This window comes from Pinus tabuliformis, chromosome 6 (genome assembly GCF_031772625.1).
Source record: "Pinus tabuliformis cultivar Carrire ecotype Pingquan chromosome 6, CPIR1, whole genome shotgun sequence".
Lineage (NCBI taxonomy): Eukaryota > Viridiplantae > Streptophyta > Pinopsida > Pinales > Pinaceae > Pinus > Pinus tabuliformis.
Window position 1 is genome coordinate 920,814,934 of NC_142292.1, and position 19,917 is coordinate 920,834,850.

General features: G+C 39.2%; 1 pseudogene across 2 annotated transcripts in view; it reads left to right on the plus strand.

The window, feature by feature from the left end:
* The window catches only part of LOC149261946 (protein PLANT CADMIUM RESISTANCE 7 pseudogene), a 45,254-nt pseudogene extending 30,204 nt beyond the window's left edge, over nucleotides 1-15,050 (plus strand). Inside the window, exon 2 of one of the 2 annotated variants that reach the window (XR_016258648.1) lies at nucleotides 14,660-15,050. The product of XR_016258648.1 is annotated as a protein PLANT CADMIUM RESISTANCE 7 pseudogene, transcript variant X2 (transcript). The remainder of the gene's footprint in view (nucleotides 1-14,659) is intronic. The other variant, XR_016258643.1, reaches the window with a different exon arrangement.
* Nucleotides 15,051-19,917: the final 4,867 nt, after the last annotated feature.

A 19,917-nucleotide genomic window follows, 5' to 3' on the forward strand; every position in this document is an offset into this window, starting at 1 on the left:
GTGATTTCATGGTTCAGTAGGAAGCAAGCTTTCATAGCACTTACTTCAACAAAGGTAGAGTATATGGCAACGAGTTTAGTGAGTTGTGAGGCTATTTGGCTTCACAAGTTGCTCATAAGTTTATTGGTCAAGAGTTGGAGCCTAATGTGATACACTGGGATAATCAGAGTTGCATAAAACTCTTGGAAAATCCAGTGTTCCATGACAAGTCCAAGCATATTGAGATCATATCACTTCATTAGATATAGGGTCCAGAAAGGAGCAATGAAGCTTCAATATATCTCCACAAACAGGTTGCAGTGGAAGGTTCAATATATATCCAAACCCTTGGTGAAGGGGAAGTTTGTCTTATATAGAGATAAGCTACGAGTGATGCAAAATACCTTCCTTGCTGTGAGGTAGTGTTAACGTTCATAGCAACGAATAGGTATTTCTACATAGGCTAGGTGTCAAGTATGCAGGAATTGTCCAAAGATTCCTTAGGAAACTTGCTCAATTTATTAAGTTGTTTTTATGATTTAGCCTAAGTCTAACTTAGGAAAAACACATTAATTAAGTTAATTAATTAATGTTGGCTATTGAGTTAGGAAAATTAAAGAAATGTAATTTTAGCTACATTAGTGAATTTGTTTTAATCTCAACCATTGATCTCAAGTTGGATTAGGATTTAATCTTACCCACCCATCACTTTGGAGATTAGGGTTAGGGATTTAGCTCAATGAGAAATTATAAAAGCAACCCTAAGGAGAGGAGAAAGACACAACAATTGACAGAGATTTGAGAGTGATTTTCTGAAGGGCTGAAGAGAAAAATAAGTGTCTAGTAGCGAGAGGAAAAAATTCTGAGGAGATCGAGTGGAGGCTTTTCAACAAGGAGGTTGTACCAAATTTTGAGCAAAATTTGTAGGAATTGTAGCTCACACATGCCATGTAGGTAGATCAGATGGGTCGCATGTGTCTCGAGGGTGCTTCAACAGGGCCACACGTCTGGAAGGAAGGCTTTGTGTGGGCCTTATAGCGCATGGGGTGCATATTAGATTTCTCAAGGGAAGATTTTCCATGTTTATTTGTTGTAATATCTTTTGTAATTTTCTTTGTGGGCCAATTTCCCAATAAGGGAGCCTCACTATTTAGATGTTTAAAAGTGAAGATCATTTGGAGGAAAATTTTCTCTGTGTTTGATTTCCTATTTCCTATATTTCGCTTCTGCTATTTGAATTTTCTTACTTAAAAATTCCAATGTATTTTGTATTCCATAATTGCAAAAGTATTTCCTGGTTATACAAATTAATAGGAATTAAAATTAGATATGGAATTTATAAATTAAAAAAATCATATGTAGTACTCCTCTATAACTCAAACTTAGGAAATAGTAGATCAATGAAGGTATTGACATCATTAAATACATTTCCCCTAGGTGATGTCTAGCAAATGTTACACCATAAAATTAAATCACTTAGGAAAACCCCACAAAGGCAACATGAATCATCTTGCCATAGAAACACCATAAGAGAAGGGGACATAAAGAAGTGCCAACCCATCTAATCATCAAGTATGTTCCCCATCACACATAACACATGAGGATTGTGACCACAAAATCTAGCAGGCCCTATGGAAGGAAAGCTATGGGACAAAGAGCTAGACTAAGTGCTAACAATGGGACAATGGCTCACTGTCACCACAACCAAAGTCCCTTGCTCTTTATGGGATTTCACTGATGGGAGGAGTCTTGGTATGATTTTGATCACCTAGAATAGATATGCAAGGTATAGGGCACAAAGTGATCAAGCTAGAGCTCATTCGAAAGAGAGACTCAATAAAGCTACAAAGCTTCAAAGAAGCAAATCCCTAGAAAAGAAGGCACAAGACCTAGGATTTTGAGGTTTTTCGATGGTAATAGGTATTCACAAGGTCAAGGCCCGAGAGAAAAGGCTTCTTGTGTTTTACTCGAACAAGTACTAAGCTCATACATCCTTCAAGGATGTCCTCAAGTTGAAGGAGAAGAACTTAGGGATTCCCTATTGGAGTAGCACCTAGGGCAAGAGATTTTATGGATTAAACTGGAGTGGATGCCCACCAAACTTGGAGCATAGGTAGCCTAGACACTAAGCTTGATGTTTAGGTTCTCGAATTCCAAAAAAAGCTCTTCTCTAAAGTTTCGCTTCAAGCCCTAGATTTTCGCCATAGCCTTAAAGGACTGAGTTTTAAGATGAAAAATTATGGAGAAAGTGGAGGTTTGACCACGTAGGACTTGGACTAGTGCCTTGTCCTTTGGGCATATGGAGTCTTGGGATGTTCAAGATGAGATAAAACATCCCTAAGGAGGCTCAAAATTGATGCCCCAGATACCAATTTTGAACATTTACCTACTTCAAGAAATAATGGAGTTTGATGGAAAATTCAACGATATTCTTCCACTAGGAACATTCATTACATGTCTTACATTGGATAACATATTCAATACTCTACTAGAAAGCTTTCCAAAATCAATCTTTGACAATTAGGGCACAAATTTAGCATATTCTAGAGCAGCAATTCCATACATTAAACAAATTCAAGAGAAAATTTTCATTAACATTAGACAATTACAAGAAGGCATGCAATATATCAATCCATTACTCAAGAAAATAGCTCCAAAGAAGAAGTGCGAATCATCTCCATACATCAAAATGCATCCAAAGAGCCTTCAATAGCCAAAGAAACAAGTGTGAGTTCTTTACAAGAGAACTTTTCCAAGTGTGATGATGATCTAATACAAATGAAGTTATGTTCTATTTATATGAGTCCTACTAGGTTGAATTATTAGCCTAAGCCCCTCAACCTCATAAAAAATGGGCAAGATACATCCGTTGGTTAGAAGTCAGAAGCCGAATTGATGACGTCATGCTGATGTAGGGCCAAAATGTGTGAGAGGGCTCCATAAATCATGAACTAGGGGATGGCCTATAACTCTCCATGCAAGTCATCGTGTGGGGCCTCGAAGTGAGTTTGGGGCACAAAAAATTGGTCTCATGCCTATAATGCTTCAATACTAAGGGTTGTGACGATGGTGCTTGCCCTCCCATCTCTCAAGGGTTGAGACAAACCTCCTCTGGGCCTTGGATTAGTTGCCAAACCATGTGATCACTGCTAAGATAGCCGGGGCACACTAGTCCAAGTGCATTATCTCGTGAATAAAGTGGGGCAATGAGCAGAGTGCTGAAGGTGTTGATGGTTCCCATGGTGTGAAATGATGCTTTGCACATGATGGGAGTCCCATGGCTCTCAACGCTTCACCTGGGGTTGTCAATATGATCCTCTGGTAGACATGGGTCCCAATTAAGTTTCCTAGCCCATGATGAAAGCACTTGCTAGTTACATATAATGCCTAGTGCTGCATCATCACCATCAGGTACAATAATTCATTAATGCATCTAAATGAACCAAGCTTGTTAATCAAGGGCACATTGAGACTTCATATTGGGGTTCCCTTTCAAATTTGGGGCTTTAATCTCATAATAGTGTTACCTTCCCAAGGTAGGAGTGGTTAATAAACAACCCTATTAGGTGTTCCCAGCCCCTAAAGGGAAAGACAGGTCCCTGGTACACCTTGCAATTGATAGGTGGCAAATGATTGATGATGAAATGGATTGGGTCATAGGGGTCTCCAGGCCAAATGCCATGGGTACAAGGATAGCAATAATGAGGGATGTCCACATATTGGGTGTATAGATGTAGGAGGGAGCAATTGTGGATACATGAGTTACCTTGACCTTTGTTTTATCCACCCCTTATTTGCCTCTTGCCTTTTCTTAATTTTTCTTTTTATTACTGCTTGGGGCTTTGGGGAAATTAGAGCATGTTGTGTATCACATGAAGCAGTTATTAACCCCTTAAGGTGGGGTAGTTCATCGCCCGCCAGGGGTTGGGACATGCATGGATTCTTTACTGATGTGGGGGCACTCATGGGCCCTAGGAACCAGGGTGATGGCTATGATAAAGGGGTAGAGCTCATGTTTGGATTTTGCCCATGTGCTTTATTAAATGTCTCTGCCATCTTTTGCACTTTATAGTATTCTTTTCTTTTGTTTTTTGCTTGTGGCCATGATATGCTTTTAACGTTCGTTTAGTTGCTTCAACCTCCGGGGCAACATTTCCAGGCCTGACTCAAACATGTGGACAAGGGGAGGGGGTGTGCCAGTGCCTTGTGGACCCAGTGGTCATGTGGACCTGGAGAAGGAAAATGATGGAATAGAGATTGGAATGTGCGGAGGGGAGTGAAAAATGTGGAACGGGAAAACAGGACCACACAACTAAGATCGGGGTTTAAAAAATAATGCCCTTCCTAAAACCAAAGGCCAATAGGGGAGATCCCACAAGACTAGGATTGAGGATTAACCCCCCATTTAAGGTAAGGGAACAAAACCATGGTCAAAGCCCTTCCTTCTTCTGAGTCACCAAATAATTCATGCCCAAGATGCCTAAGAAAAACAAGCATAAACACCTGATTGCATAATGAAAAACGTACCTTTCAGGTTGGATTGCCCACCTTCTAACATATGTTCTTGACAGATGGACGTGGGGACATATGACTGATGCAAGGAGCAGAGATCAAATGGCACAATAATAGGATATATCGGCCACTGCTAAGGGTTGCTGATTGTCGACTAAAGTGATAACTAGGAGACACTGTCTCCTATGGGGTCACCAACTTTTCGTGGGTAACAAGGACCATGTAGAACAATATCCCATCCTAGTGACACCATCATCATACACCAACGGTCCAACCCACCAAGTCACGAGGAAATATCAACAATAATGTCATGAAACATCTATCTCCTACCACTATCTTCACTTACCCCCTGCAGGGTTAAAACCATCATTCATGCCCAAGATAAACATTTATATGAAACTGCCATAATGAGAGAATATGCTCCACATTCATTAAAAGTGCAACCTAGGGGTGATCAATAAGGCAAGAACATGTGCGAAGGCCACCTAGTAGAAAGCACAATCATCCAACCAGGGAGAAGTGAGACTACCCCAAACAAAGGCCTCCATCAAATGATATGATGCCATGAAGATGAATTACCCCATGTCAATTTAATAGCTCCAAGGAACCAACAACAAATTTTATTAATGTGATAAAAATCACATAGTGTAACTTCATACAATGTAAGTTGTAACAGGAAGGTCTCTCTAACTTTGTTCCGTGGATGTGTCAAGTAAAGATGTTGTTGGAGGAGCACGATTTGTGAGATGGTGTTGAGAAACTAGTTGTAGAACTCACTGATTTTGTGTTGTTAACATATTATAAAAAATGTTCAAGGTCAATCAAGTCATCCTAGATTTTGTGAAGGATCAATTGATCCCTCATATTGTTTAGAAGCCACCTAAAATGACATGTTTGATGCTCATCATTCTCTATCAGTGAGAATGTCAATTGGAAGATGTTGTTGAAGAATAAGCTTAGAGCCAAGTAGATGAGTAAGTCGTAGTTACCTACTTGATGAAGATTACTGTACTCCATGGTCAACTTGTAGTAGGTGGAGAGGAGGTCAAGGGTGAAGAACTAGTACCCATCATATCAAATGGGGTTCTCTTCTTCTTGGCAACCTTTTTTCTATGGGGTACGTGCCCAAAAAAAGCTTCCCACTTTTGAGAGGCTATGGGTTGACTTCATCTAGGAGAAGACGAGTTTGGACACTATTTCAAGTATGGAATAATAGTAGAATCTTGCCTTCGGTAGCAAGATGAAGATGAGCAACAAGAAAGGAGGATTGAGGAAGGGTTAGAAAGGGACAAAGAGGATTTAGGTTCCTGTAACCATGGAAAGGCGGACCTGAGCCACATCAAGTGCTTCAAATGTCAAAAGTTTGGGCACTTTGCTTCTCTATGTCATTAGAAGAGAGGGAGGGGAAAGTAGTAGTAGCAAAAACATTTTGCAAGGAGTGCATACGCATCAGCTAAGTGGATGAGCTTTCATCCAAGCTTGAGACACACTTCTCTATGGTTTGATGCCTATCATCTAACACCATGTTTGTTATTGATTGGTATGTGGACAATGGAGCCTCCAAATATATGACCTAACAAGAGGGTCTTCAACAAAGTTTAGGAGTGAGAGGCAAGCATACAAGGGGAACTTCATGATGATGCCACTTATCTAGTTGTAGGAGTGGGATCCATCATATTCTAGACGCCATCAGGTGGTATCCTAGAGATTACTGATGTTTTTATGTACTTGACTTAACTAAAATTCTCCTTTCAGTTTTAGTGATTATAGATCTTATATACGTGTCTGAGTTTGATGATCAACAAGTCCTCATGCAAAACAGATCCTGGGATCTTGGTTGTGTGTTGGTCGGAGGTGCTTATGAGGGTGGTCTATAGAGATTGCAAGGGGGGTTTTGTGAGAGCTCTAGTGCATGACAATGATAACTTGTGTGATCTTTGGCACAAGAGACTAGGTCACTTACACTATGGAGTGTTTCCAATCTTGAAGAACATGGTGTAGGGATTGCCAGACTTCAAGATTGAGAAGAAAAGCTTGTGCAAAGGTTGTGCACTTGGAAAGCATGCAAATGTTGTTTTCCTGGTAGCTTCCTTATTAGGTAATATTTACTGTGCATATTTTATTGATGATTCTTGTAAGAAGTCCGGGATTTACTTCATGAAGACCAAGGATGAAGTTATGGGGAAGTTGCAAGAGTTTAAAGTTCTTGTAGAAAATCAGTCAAGTAAAATGGTTAAGGTATTAAGGTATGACAATGGAGGGGAGTATACCTCGAAGGAGTTTGATACCTTTTGTAGGGAAGCAGGAATCTAGAAGCAGATTGCAGTTTCTTACAACTCTCAACATAATGGGGTTGCGGAGAGGAATGATAGATATATCATAGAAACAACCAAATCCATGATTCATGATTCAGATCTGTTCAAGTGTCTCTAGGAAGAAGCATGTCCTACAATTGTCTATATTCTAAATAATTGTCATCAGAGGTTTGAAGGACAAGACACTAGAGGAGACATTCATAGGTAAGAAGCCTTAGGTATCACATCTTCATGTTTTCAGTTGTCTTGTCTACATTCATATTCCTTATGAGAAAAGGACCAAGTTGGAACCTTTTAGTTTGAAGGGCATCTTTGTAGGTTATAGTGAGGCCCCAAAAGTTTACAATGTGTATATTCCTTCTCAATGGAAGGTAGTTGTGAGAAGAGATGTCAAGTTTGACAAGGATGCATGGTTCTCTATGTCTTAGGAACCTCCAGTAGTGACCATGGAGGTAGAAGAGCTTGCTGTCCCAAAGAATAGATTTACCAAAATCAGAAGAATTAGAAAAAAACAGATCCAAATCAGCAAGCTTTTGGAGGTGTAGGGGTGCCTCTTTATCCTACAGTTCAACGAGAAAGCATAGATGGTTCACTTAGACACTGCAGGAGGCAATAGAGCAAGTTGTCAGTTGGTGCTCCATCTACATTCTTTGAGTAAGCCATCTTCCTAAAAAAATCCGTAGTTATGTTGCATTGGTGTCTTCCATTATTGATACAAAACCTTGCAGTTATGAGGAGGAAATAGGGAAGCAAGTATGGAAAAATGGCATGATGGAGTAGTACAACTCATCATGAAGAATGATGTGTGAAAAATACTGCCTAAACCAGAGGGGAAGTAAGTGATTGACTCTAGGTAGTTGTACAAGGTTAACCATGCAACAGAAGGCAGCATAGATAAATACAAAGCTCACATTGCGCTAGAGGGTTCTCCTAAAAATAGGGAGTTGACTATGAGGGACTTTTGTTTCTGCTGCCAGGTATACCTCTGTCAGATTTACTATGTCTTTAGCAAGAGTCTTTGGTAGGGGTTCATATCAAATGGATGTAAAGACAACAATTCTTAATTGGTTGATTCTTGAGGAAGCATACATAAACCAATTAAGAGGCTGAGGTGCATGTGCATGAGACTCATATTTGCAAGTTGAACAAGAGCGTTTATGGGCTGAAACAGGTACCATATGCATGGTACTCCATGATTGATGAGTATCTTTCAGGTTTGGGTTTCGCTAAGACAGATGCAGATTTTAATCTTTACCATCTGGTTGATCATTCCAGTCTGCTTGTTTGAGCCCTATATGTAGATGATTTTATATGTATAGGAAGTTCAAAGAAACTAATAGAATGGTACAAGGTAGAGTTGGCAAGAGAATTCAACATGAAAGACATTGGCTGGATGCACTACTTTCTGGGATAGAGGCGTGGAAAGTCCAGGTGAAGTTTTCCTTGGACAGGGTAAGTATGCAGTCAAGATTCTGAAAAGATTTTAGAGAATGGATTGCAAGCCCATGTCTACTCCTATGATAGCAAATTTGAATTCCTTTGTTGATTCAGATTTAGATTTGGTTGATCCATCTATGTATACGCAATTGATAGGTTCCCTTATGTACTTAGTAAACATGAGGCCTGACATTTGTTTTGTAGTCAGCATACAGCTCAGGCAGGTTCATTGGGTTGTTGCAAAACATGTGCTCCAGTACTTGTCACTTGAAGGGCACAACATTTTTAACTAAGATATGTTGGTGTAATATTCCTAATTAGCCATGGCTAATTGGAATATTCGATTTTGCTCAATTTTGCCTTCTATAGCTATTTATAAATAAAGAGGTGAGGAGAAGGGGACATAATCACTTCATGAATAAAGACAATCCCTAGTAGCACAACATTGTAACTTAAAAGGTGAGCCAAAGGGGGCCAAAGAATCACGTAGAGGGGGGGGGCCCACGTAGAGACTTGGAGTGACTACGCAAGTGGTGAGAAACACGTGGCAAGAGGAAAGCTACGTTGGAGGAGGTGAGCCTTCGGATTGAGAGAGGCCAACGCTATAAAGGAGAGAGGAGCCTCCTCATTTTGGCATTCGATTATGTGCATTTGAGCTAGTCACTTCGACTTAGAGCATGCTGGCTGTTTAGCTAGTCTGCAGCACTATTTAGTGCATTGAGTGTCTCCGTTCGGAGATCTCACCCTTAGCCCCGGGGGACTTCGAGTGCCTGCTCGGGCAAGGTATTTCCATCAGTATTTTTGCAGTAGTTTCATCAGCATTTTGGCAGGAGGATTGAGCATCTTGGATGACTGCGCAGTCTTGAGAGGGATGACGCAGTTCTTTTTGGCAGGAGTTTTGGATTGAGGTTTTGGAGGGGGATTTGTGCTGGGAGGTTGAGCAGGGGATCAGCCCTTGCATATTGGAGAATTTTGGTTGAGTTTCAGGCAGAGTTGTGGTGGGTTCATTTTAGCAGCAGCGCAGAGCCTTGAGGGATTGCGTGGGTCCTCAAGGGGGCGATTTCCGGGGGTCGGCCATTTCAGAAAAGCTTTTTGGGTTTTCCCAGGTTTTCTGAGTAGAATCCGATTCTAGAGTTTCAGCATTTTCTGAGGAGGGGAACAACCCCAAATCCTCATTTGATTTCTAGCAGCAGTAGCAACACGTCAGTTCTCCAGCGGCTTGGATGCAGTTCAGAGGGGCCATTCCTTTGCTATTCTGAGTGTATTTCTTCACTTGCCTTGTGCAAGTTGAGGTGCCATCTTTCTGATCACCTCCTGTACTCATTCTATTACTCAGTATAATAAAATGGCTTAGCATTTTTCTCTGCATTTCTTGAGTATCTGCTTATGGTTATATTGTTATATGTTGCACCATTGTTATTTTTATCTCTTTGAGCTTCCTAGCTACTATACCACTTGTGTGTTTTCTCCTATACTCTTAGACAGAGTCTAGAAAGGGCCAGGTAGCCTCCAGATCTCGTTCTCTTTTCAGAGGCGACATATCTGGTAAATGCCCTCCCAGTTCATCTCTGGTTGGAGTTTGCTTGTGTTTGAGGAATATTCTTGATAAGGGATATTACAGTTGGTGATGGAGAGGTGGTGCTGCAAGGTTTTTCAAATTCTGATTGGGCAGGTTGTGCTGCAAGGTTCTTCAGATTCTATTTGGGCAGATGGTACTCGTGACAGGTTGAGCACTATAGGGTGTTGTTTCAGTTTAGGATTGGGTATGGTTTCCTGGTTCTGCATGAAATAAACTTTTGTAGCACTTAGTGCAGTAGAGACAGAATATATGGCGGGCTGTTCCTCTAGTTGTGAAGTCATCTGGCTTCACAAGTTACTACAAGAGGTGTCATATCAAACTTTGGACACTACTGTGATAATCAGACTTGTATCGAAATCTACAAAATTATGATATTTCATGATCAATCCAAGCATATTGAGATCAGGTACCACTTCAGGAGAGAGTGTTCAGAAGTGACCTGTGCTTTTGTAATACATTCCAAGTTTCACCCGATGCAATGAGTGCTAAGTGGACTATTCAAAAATCATGAGAAAATAGTCAGTTATGACTACCTCTCATGGAAATGGTCATAGATGAATGACTTACTTAACGCAGTTGAATCCCAAAAAATGATATCTAATATAATGCACTGTGAAAACCCTTCAATACTTACATTCCAACTTTCCAACAAATCAACAATTCACTAATATCTTGACTAAGCCACTTGTAAAAGGAAAATTTGAGATGTTTGGAGAGAAACTTGATGTATTGGGGAACTCTTTCCATGGGAAGAGGGAGTGTTAGTGAATGTACCTTGGACAGCCTTCCAGAACACTAGATCTGTGCACCTGTTCACTGAATTGTGTCCTGTAAAGGCTACTGAGGGTAGATCAAAATTCTCGAGGATGCACATTACTCTTGAGTTATAGAGAGAGAGGATGCTCGCATGCATGTGCCTGCCAGCTAGCCTTAGATAAGGCATGCACCACCAGTTAAAGATAGACTAGGAGTCAAAATAAAAATAAAATTCAGTCTGGCTTTGTTTTTAGCAAATTCTATTTATGAGTTTGACTTAGGGTAAAGAAAATTTTATTTCTGAGTTTGAGCCACCTGCAAACCTCTTTTTGTAAACCCTTGTGCACCTTTCTGAGATCTATAAGAGAGAGGACAGAGGTACGGGTTCATTCATTGAGTCTTGAGTAACAGTTAGCAGTTTAAGGGTATTTTCCTGTAGCAGATTTTTTTTCATTTTCAGAATTACTATAAAAGAAAGCAGTGACAGGTTTTGACAGTCATTTATTGAATTCTGTGCATTGCTTTCTATAGCATGTGTATATAAATTCTAGTGTTTATTACAGAGCTGTTTTGATAGGTTCTTAGTTTTGCTTTTTTAATTTTCTGTAGGAATTGTGGTACAGTGCAGAATCTGTTTACCATGAGTTAGAAGATTTCTATATCTTGAAGGGAATCTATTTTCTATCAGAGTTATAATGATGTAAAAGTCACAGGTGGTTGTATGCTTATTCAAAATTTTGAAATGGCTTTCTCACAAATGTTTCAGAAAAGTAAAGCTTTGCCAAGAGCATGTCTGCATAGTACAATGGCATAAGATCTGCTGGAGGAAACACTCCATTATGTCTTGAGTCTTTGATAAAGTTTACCAAAAAGTTATTGCTTTTGAGATTGGGGCTTGAAGCCTTGAACAATTTTTTCAGTCTCTGAACTCTGAAATTGAAGATTCTTTTGACATGTTTTGGAGCAACTCATATAATGTCCTTGCAGAAAATAATTTTCTTATATGTGTACAAAGACAACCTTTTTCACCACGTTCAAATAATTGCCAAGAAAAGCTTACGAATAATTGTTACACAACTTAGAGTCAGCATTCATCGAAATCTGACTATTGTAATCCAACCATTAGTGGATATTGGTCAGGAGCTAAGTCACATGACACGAGGACACGAGACACGGAGGACACGTAAATACGAGGTATTCAATACAAAACGCAGCGACCTGGAAACAGGACACGGGGGACACGTTTTATATATTTTTAATAAATATATATATATATATATATATATATATATATATATATACAGAAATATAGTTTTTTATCCATATTAAATTGCAGGTTGCAGCTTATCTAATCAAATTAAAATATAATTACTTCTCAAAGTTCATAGTTCACTTTAAAAAAATAAATAGAATCAAAATTTACAACTTACAAGCACATAAGAAACTAGTCATGATAAAAAATCATTATTAAAACCAAGAGAAACTTGACATGAATTTGATAAATAATTAACAAGTATGTCGTGCTTATCTATTTGAACTCATAATTTAACTTGATAGCAATTAGATTTTCAACTAGTTATTTCAAGATTGATTTGGTTGAGTGAAATTTGAGATATGCCTCTCCGAAGTTGAGGTGCCAAAAATACAGAATTGTAGTAAAATGCATGCCTAGGCTAAAATTCAAAAAATTTGATTAAAAAATTATATATATATATATATATAGATAGATAGATATAGATATAATTAACTAACTACAAGTTAATAAATTAAATTATGTAAAAAATTAAATTATATATAAAAGAAATTAATTAGATTTTAATTAAATTGAATTAAAACAAATATTAAACAAATCATATTAAAATAAATAAATTATATATATAATTATTTTATTAAAATTTAATTAAATGTAATTTATTAAAAATGATTTAATATTAAAAGAAAATTCTATTTAATTCATTCAATATAAAATACAAAAAATATAATACCAAACCTTTTATAACAATGAATAGAATATCGTATATACAATAATGTTGATATTACACCAACGAATAAAAAATTAAACCATCTTAGATATTAAACATCGAGCCGTTGAAGGGATTAGAAATCGTATTTTTTATGAAAAAGGTTCCAAGGTCAACGAAATCCCAAGGTAGATCAAGCATCGAGGTTAAGTGATATCGGAGGTTCAATTAAAAAGAGCTCCGAAATTATATGGTTCTTAGCTCCGATTTATGCGACCTACACATCACCTTATATAACAATATGTCAAAACTTATGACCAAATCCATCGAACGAACACTCCCGCAGCTCCACACGACAACTCCAGACAACCGAAAATAACTCGGGGGCCGGAATAGACCAACGCTTACGCTATAAACCATGTTTTTTTTTTCAATACGTATTCAAAACATCGAAATACGTTAGGGCAACGTATGCTATGTACAAAATATGCGTATTCAAAATTTATGACACGAATGGAAAACGTCGAATACGTATTCGATTTTTATGACATGTTAAAAATCGTATTGGACACGTATTAGGGCCGTTTTCGTGTCCAATACGTAAAATACGGGACTCTAGGGGACGTGTCTTGTGACTTAGGTCAGGAGTCACTTTTACACAGCGAGCTAGAAATTATAGTGGTAGTAATATAGTGTAAGATTATTTTCAAAAATCTCTTTTTAATAATGATTGAAAAATATGTATAATGTGGAGACACTATCACTCTGGGTCCCGTTGTTTCCTGCTGACTTCTAAACTCAATCTGTGGCTGAGAACCCTTTGTTGGACCATCATGTTGAACACCCTGAGGCTTCCTGCCTTGGGAAAGTGAAAATGACACGAAGTTCTCAAGGGTGATATATCTTTCGTCTTATTAGTTGGAGTTGACAATAATTGATCCAAAATGGATCGCTATATAATTTCTCAGTGATTTTGTTATTTTTTGAGTGGAAAATGGGTGCCATGGGCTTGTAGAACCATTTTAAGGGTGGATCCTATTTTGGTGATTTGGGGTCTCGAAACATTAGGAGCCCATTCCAAGTATTAGACAACCATTTTTCAGGTCAAAAGTGAGTGAATAGATTCCTAGATTCTACTTGCTGAGAGCTTTCCAACAGTCCAGAGATCACCTCAATTGGAGTCCATATGAGGAAGTTATGACTCCCATAAGTTGACCTATGCTTTGACCATGACAGCACCAAGTGGATTCTGCACCATCTCCCATTACTCTTGAGTCTCACGTGGATGTCACAAGCAGAATTTCAAGAAGATTTTGGAGGGTCCAAAACCCTAACTCTAATTGGGAGTTGAGGCATGCAAAATCCCTAGCCCTAACCCTAGATGGCTACTAGGGCATGTTAGTATTGAGTTTCAAGCAGTGGAAGGTTTTCCTTTTCCTATTGATTTATGGTTCTTTAGATGAGCAGAGAAAAGGATTGAAATATTTTACGCAGAACAGAAGTAGAAGACCTTGTAGCAGCCACTTAGGCCATAGTATCTGTTATAATTCCATAGTGAGTCCATTCTTTTTTACCTTGCATTTTGTTTGACAAGAAAAGGGTTTATGTCCATTTTATTTTATCTTGCATAGTTCTCACGTTCTTGCTTGGGTTTTATGGGGTACATTTTGTGTTAATTGTGAAATGTATTCATAGTGTGGTCATTTTATTGTGATAGTTTCTCTTTTTATATTCTCAGTTTATTTCAGTATTTTGATTTCTATTCTTATAATATTAATTTTTTAATCATAAATAAACACTGCATAACAGAGGACAACCTTGAAGCAATTTTTGCGGTAACTTTTAAGATCTGTTGTACCAACTTTTCAGTGGAGTGTCCATGGCAGTTTACAGATCAATTAGTCCAACAGCTTGGCTTTAAACATAGTTGTATAAAATCATCTCTGTAAAGTAAAGTGCACAGTTGTTATATAATTTTTCCCTGAAAGAAATTATGCTCATTACTAATACATTGGCACTAAATATGGCTAATGATGGTTGACAGCCAAAAATTGTACTTTCCAGTACCATTTCTTTGCTGGACTTTCTCTATGTTTTCTATTGCTGACTTTTGTGGACAGTTTCTGCTTATTGTAGGAACATAATAGAATCTGATCGGGATCTTCAGACTTTCTAATTTATTTAGTTGAGCAGCAATGCCCTAGATGTTCATGAAGGCATAAACAGTTTCTTCACCTATCATCTGAGAATGGATAGAATTGAAAGAATTGATGGAGCTGATGCTTTAAGAGGAGTGATGGTCATTCTGGTCATAAGCTTAGGTTGATATTCTATTAAGCTGGTTTTATGTAAGTATTGAGTTTTGTAATTCATATCTATAGGGAGATTGTGCAATGTTAGGATGAGAGCTATTTGATATCTACATTTGCTACTATTACATGGTTCTATTGCTTAAAGGATTTGTGTTTAATAATTAATTTGTGAATGTTACATGAATTGATTAAAGCTTTATGATGATACCTTGTCCTTGATACATTACTGTATTTTGTTCTAATTTTTGGCAAAACATAAGATTAATCTCAGATAAGCTTTAACTCCAAATACATATTTGACAGTCACTATAATAGAGCTCCATTTACAAAATTTATGTTCTTTTGCTACCTCTGACCTCAAGACAGTTGAGCTTTCATATTCGTTCAAACTTCTGACTAAAACTTTGCAATATTATTGCCTTGTATTTTTAAGATCAGCTAAGTATGAACACTGTTCTATTGGATTTATGATAGAGATTAATACTCTTTCTTTTTAAGAGGGTGGTTAATTTTTCTAGCTTTTCTTTTGATCCTTCCATTTATTGTCTTTTAGAAAAAGGGTTAAACTTTGCCCTTGCTTTGAGAAAAATTCTGGTTGAAGAAATTATTTGTGATGTTGAATATGGTTTTAGGGACTTGCCTGATAAGATAAAAGACATCATTAGGCAAGATTGTGTGGTTATTCTTATGAAAGCTAAGCCTCCTAAGAGCAACATCAACGAGTGTGAATTCAAAGCCCTAAAGGCCTTGAACAATAACCATGACATTGTTGTTCTCAAAGCCGACAAAGTTGGGGCTGTGGTTATCTTAGATAGGGATGATTACCACAGAAAAATGTTGGATCAGCTTTGTAACAATGTAATTACAAGACACTGAGTATGAATCCTATAAAGAAAATTTTGAATGTTGTGGCTGTAACTATAAAATCTAGTAGCACAGTGAGCTCCATAAGCCATAAGCTTATTGAGAGCAGCCTTCTTACTACTAGGATCTATGGGCTTCCCAAGATCCTTAAACCCATTGTCAATACAATAGGTGGGCCAACCTATCTAGCGAAATATTTAGCCCTTAAACTCAAGCCACTTGTTGGCCTTATAGAATCCTTTGTTATGGACTCCTCATTTTTTGTCAATGAGTTAAAGGGTATTAAGCTTGAGCCTGATGATATTCTTGTTAGCTTTGACGTGGTTTTCCTTTACACCAATATCCCTTTCAATGAAGTGATGGAGGTGATCCATCACATCATTGATCCAGATACAGCTAGGTTGGTTGAGATTTGCCTTACCTCAACCTTCTTTAGCGTTGAAGGTGAATCCTATGAACATACTTAAAGAGATTTCCATGGGTTCTCCCCTTTCCCCTGTTGTAGCTAACCTCTTCATGGAGGATTTGAATCCAAGGCATTAGTGTCAGCTCAATTCCGGCCTAAACTCTGGGAGAGGTTTGTTGATGATACCTTCATCGTTTGGCGTCATGGTCATGAAAAGTTAGATCTGTTCTTTAGCACCTTAACAACCTTTCCAACTCCATCCCATTCACAGTGGAGTCAAAAGTCAATGGTAGTTTGTCATTCCTTGATGTTCTTGTTTCTAAGAAAGATGATGATTATTTCTCTCACCAAGCCTTCCGTAAGAAGACTCACACTTAGCAATATCATTATGACAGTTCTCATCATTACTTAGAGTTCTCAATACCTTAGCTACTTGTGCTTTAAGGGTTTCGGATGAGAGTCACTTGGATAAGGAGAAATCCCATCTTTAGAAGGTGTTAAAAAATAATGGCTATAATAAACATCAAGGTCTCAAGGCTTTCTCAAAGGTGAGCAAATGTCCGAGGATAAGGAAAGAACCCAGTGATTTGGTCACTAGTGTTCAACTTCCCTTTATCCAAGGGACCACCGATAAGATTGCTCAGATTCTTAAGTGTTGATTTGTGTAGCTTGGGAGGTACTTCAAGCCCTAGGGTTCAGGGTTTGGAGAGCAAAGAACCACAAGGGTCACTTGTGGGCTTAGAACCCAAAGTAGGGGTTTTGCACCCATTATGATTTGGGCCAAAACCATGAAGAATTTGAGCATGAGAAAATTTGAGGTGATAGAGCTTGGCGTGCCAATTCCAACGCTCCAAAAATCACTCAAATCAGAGCTCTAGAAACAAAGTTATGAATTTTTGAAGTTGACAATTAATTATGGACAGTCAAGTCATGTAGGCTTGGTCCAAGAGACATGTCTCTTCAAATGAATTCGTGGAGCCCTCTTTATGTGTATATATAGAGGTGAAGTGGAGGACTAATTCCTCATCCATTTTGTGCAACACACACAAGAGAGAAGCTTGTAGAAGAGAGGCGAATATCTCTGTTTTGGGCCACAATTAGGAGAGGCAGGACAACGAAGGAGGAGAGGGCCAATTCAGGGCTAGTTCAGGAATCCGAGAGCTGGAAGGAGGGCCGAAGTTTCAAGGGTCTGTTTACAGGCTGTTTGTGGGCAAAAAGAGGTACAAGATTATTGTTTTGGAGAGTTGTTAGGGTGTCGTAGGCCTAGCCACTCCAAAATAGGGCTGCGTGGAGGCTTGAGGGGTTGCCATATGCCTAGAACAACAACACATAGAGGCAACACTTTACCTTAACTAGGTCACAATTATTTGGAGGCTGTTGTGTGGGTTTATGAAAGGCTTTCGCAACATGCACTTGCTCTAACTAGGGACAACAATATTGCAACAACATTGAATGTGTGTTGGATCTGCGTTTTTGGGTCAGTTTTGGATCATTTATTGGAGCAGTCTGTTGGTGCCATGTGGAGGACCTTCCGTGGTGGTGAAGAGTCCATCCTAGGAGTAGAACCTACAGTGTAGTATTGGGCGTCATTGGTTTGGTGGAGGGCAACGTGTTGATAGCCCAAAGCGAGCTATCTTGAAGTGATGAAGAGGAGTTGAAGGTTGGGTGAAAATTGGTGCCAAAGTGCAACACCTTGATGGACAAAGGTGACTACTAGCCTGAGAGTTTGGAGCTCGGGAATTGGCCAACCCAGAGAGCAGATTGGATTAGCCCGTGTACATGCTACAAAAGTGACGTGCAATAGTGTTAGGTGGTAGCCCTCTTGGAGTCTCGATGTGTTGTCCTTCGAAGGACTAAGGGGCAGCGAGTGAGCCGTACGGAAGCGAAGGACTGGTAGGACAAGATACGACATAAACGCTGCAACAAAGTTTGTCATTGTATCTTGTATACCATAGACTGTCGTATTATTCAGATTTGGTTTATTATATCGAAGATTGGGTTGTACATTATTGTACAATATTTGTTAAAAATTGTGTATAGTTGTGTACATGTGATTTATTGCTTTATATTTCCATTGTGCAAAGTAGTTTATGGTTGATATTCTTGGTTTGGTAGCGTCAATGATTTTAAGACTCTAACCTAGACCCAAGGTCATGGAAATTCAACATGGTTTCAGAGTGTGTTTTAGCTACTTTGGAAGTTAGTGAATCAAAATTGTGCACAACGAAGTACACCGTGAGAGGGAGTTGGTCACATTGTAAGGGAAGGGTTCACTACAATGTTGAATTTGCAGACAGGTCTCCGGTATGAGGACAAGTTGGAGGGGTTGTCCAACTATAGTCCTTGGAAGGAAGGGATCAAGTTGGTCTTGCAGGTCAACAAGATCTGGGAGTGAGAAAGAGATCAAGAAGCCAACCGACCTTAAGGAGCTGGAAATATATGAAGATTTGGATGCGAGGGCAAGATTGATCATCCTAGATGGTGTGAAGGATGCCCTAATACCTCATTTGTCCGGAAGAACAATGCACATGAGATGTGGATGGCTCTTCAAAATTTGTTCCAGAATAAGAACGAGAACCAAGTATTGGTATTGGAGGATAAGTTGAAGTCCACCAAGATGATAAAGGGTGAAAGTGTGACCTTGTATCTGACAAGATTGACTCAGGGCAAAGATGAGCTTGTTGCCATCGGTGTGGCTATCTCAGATGGAGATATGGTAAGGATTGACTTGAAAGGGTTCATCGAGGAATGGAAGCCCTTCATCAAAGGGATCATTGCTTGAGAGAAGTTGCCATACTCGGATAGGCTGTGGGATGACTTCATTCAGGAAGAGTTGAGAGACAAGGATCTTCATCCAAAGAAGAAGTCTTTCGATGATGATGTGGCACTTGCAACTCAAATGAAGGGTAAGCAGAAGGAGGACTTGAGTAAGGTCAAGTGTTTCAATTGTGGCGAGATGGGTCATTATTCGTCAAGATGCCCAATGAAGAAGAAGGGAGATGACAAGAAGAGGAAAGGAAAGCAAGTCGTCGGTGTTGCCACTTCAGCTGAGATAAATGATTTCACCAGAAGATTGGAAGAGGAGGACTTTGCTATGATCTCTAATTTCTCGCAAGGTACTGTCAATGAAGATGGATGGTATGTGGACAATGGTGCGACAAAGCATATGATAGGGTCACATGAGGTTTTTGACACTGTCGCTGGATGGGACTTGAAGCTGCACATGGTGTTGGGCGACAAGAGTCAGTTGGAGATCCGAGGATCAGGTACTGTGACATTCAGGATGGAGATAGGACGTGTGATGCGGGTCCCAAGATGTATAGTTTGTACTAAGACTCAGATATAGCATGATTTACATCTCGATGATTGAGAGGAAAGGGTTTGAGGTCTTGGTCCAGGATGGGAAGGCAAGACTTAGGCCCAAAGGCTCTAAGTTCGAAGGGATTGTACTTGGAGTTAGAGAGCACGATCTCTACAAGTTGATGGGAAAGCCTCTGGATCATGGAAAGAAGCAAGTGGAGCAGGTGTAGGTGCAGTTGTAGGCTTCAGAGGAGTAGGTACAGGTTCCCGAGAAGAAGGTACACTTTCCAGAGAAGAAAGTCCAGGTTCTAGAGACTCAGAGGGAGTCGAGTTCGAGAGGGAGACTCTGTAGTTCAAGAAGAAAGGGGGACTCCGTAGGTTCAGAGGGAGACTTTGCAGTCCAAGAAAAGTGCGTGGTCAATGGGGAGCAAGGGTGCTCCTACAATTACCAAGAAGGAATCATGGAGAGAGTGGAAGACGTTACAAGATAAGAAGA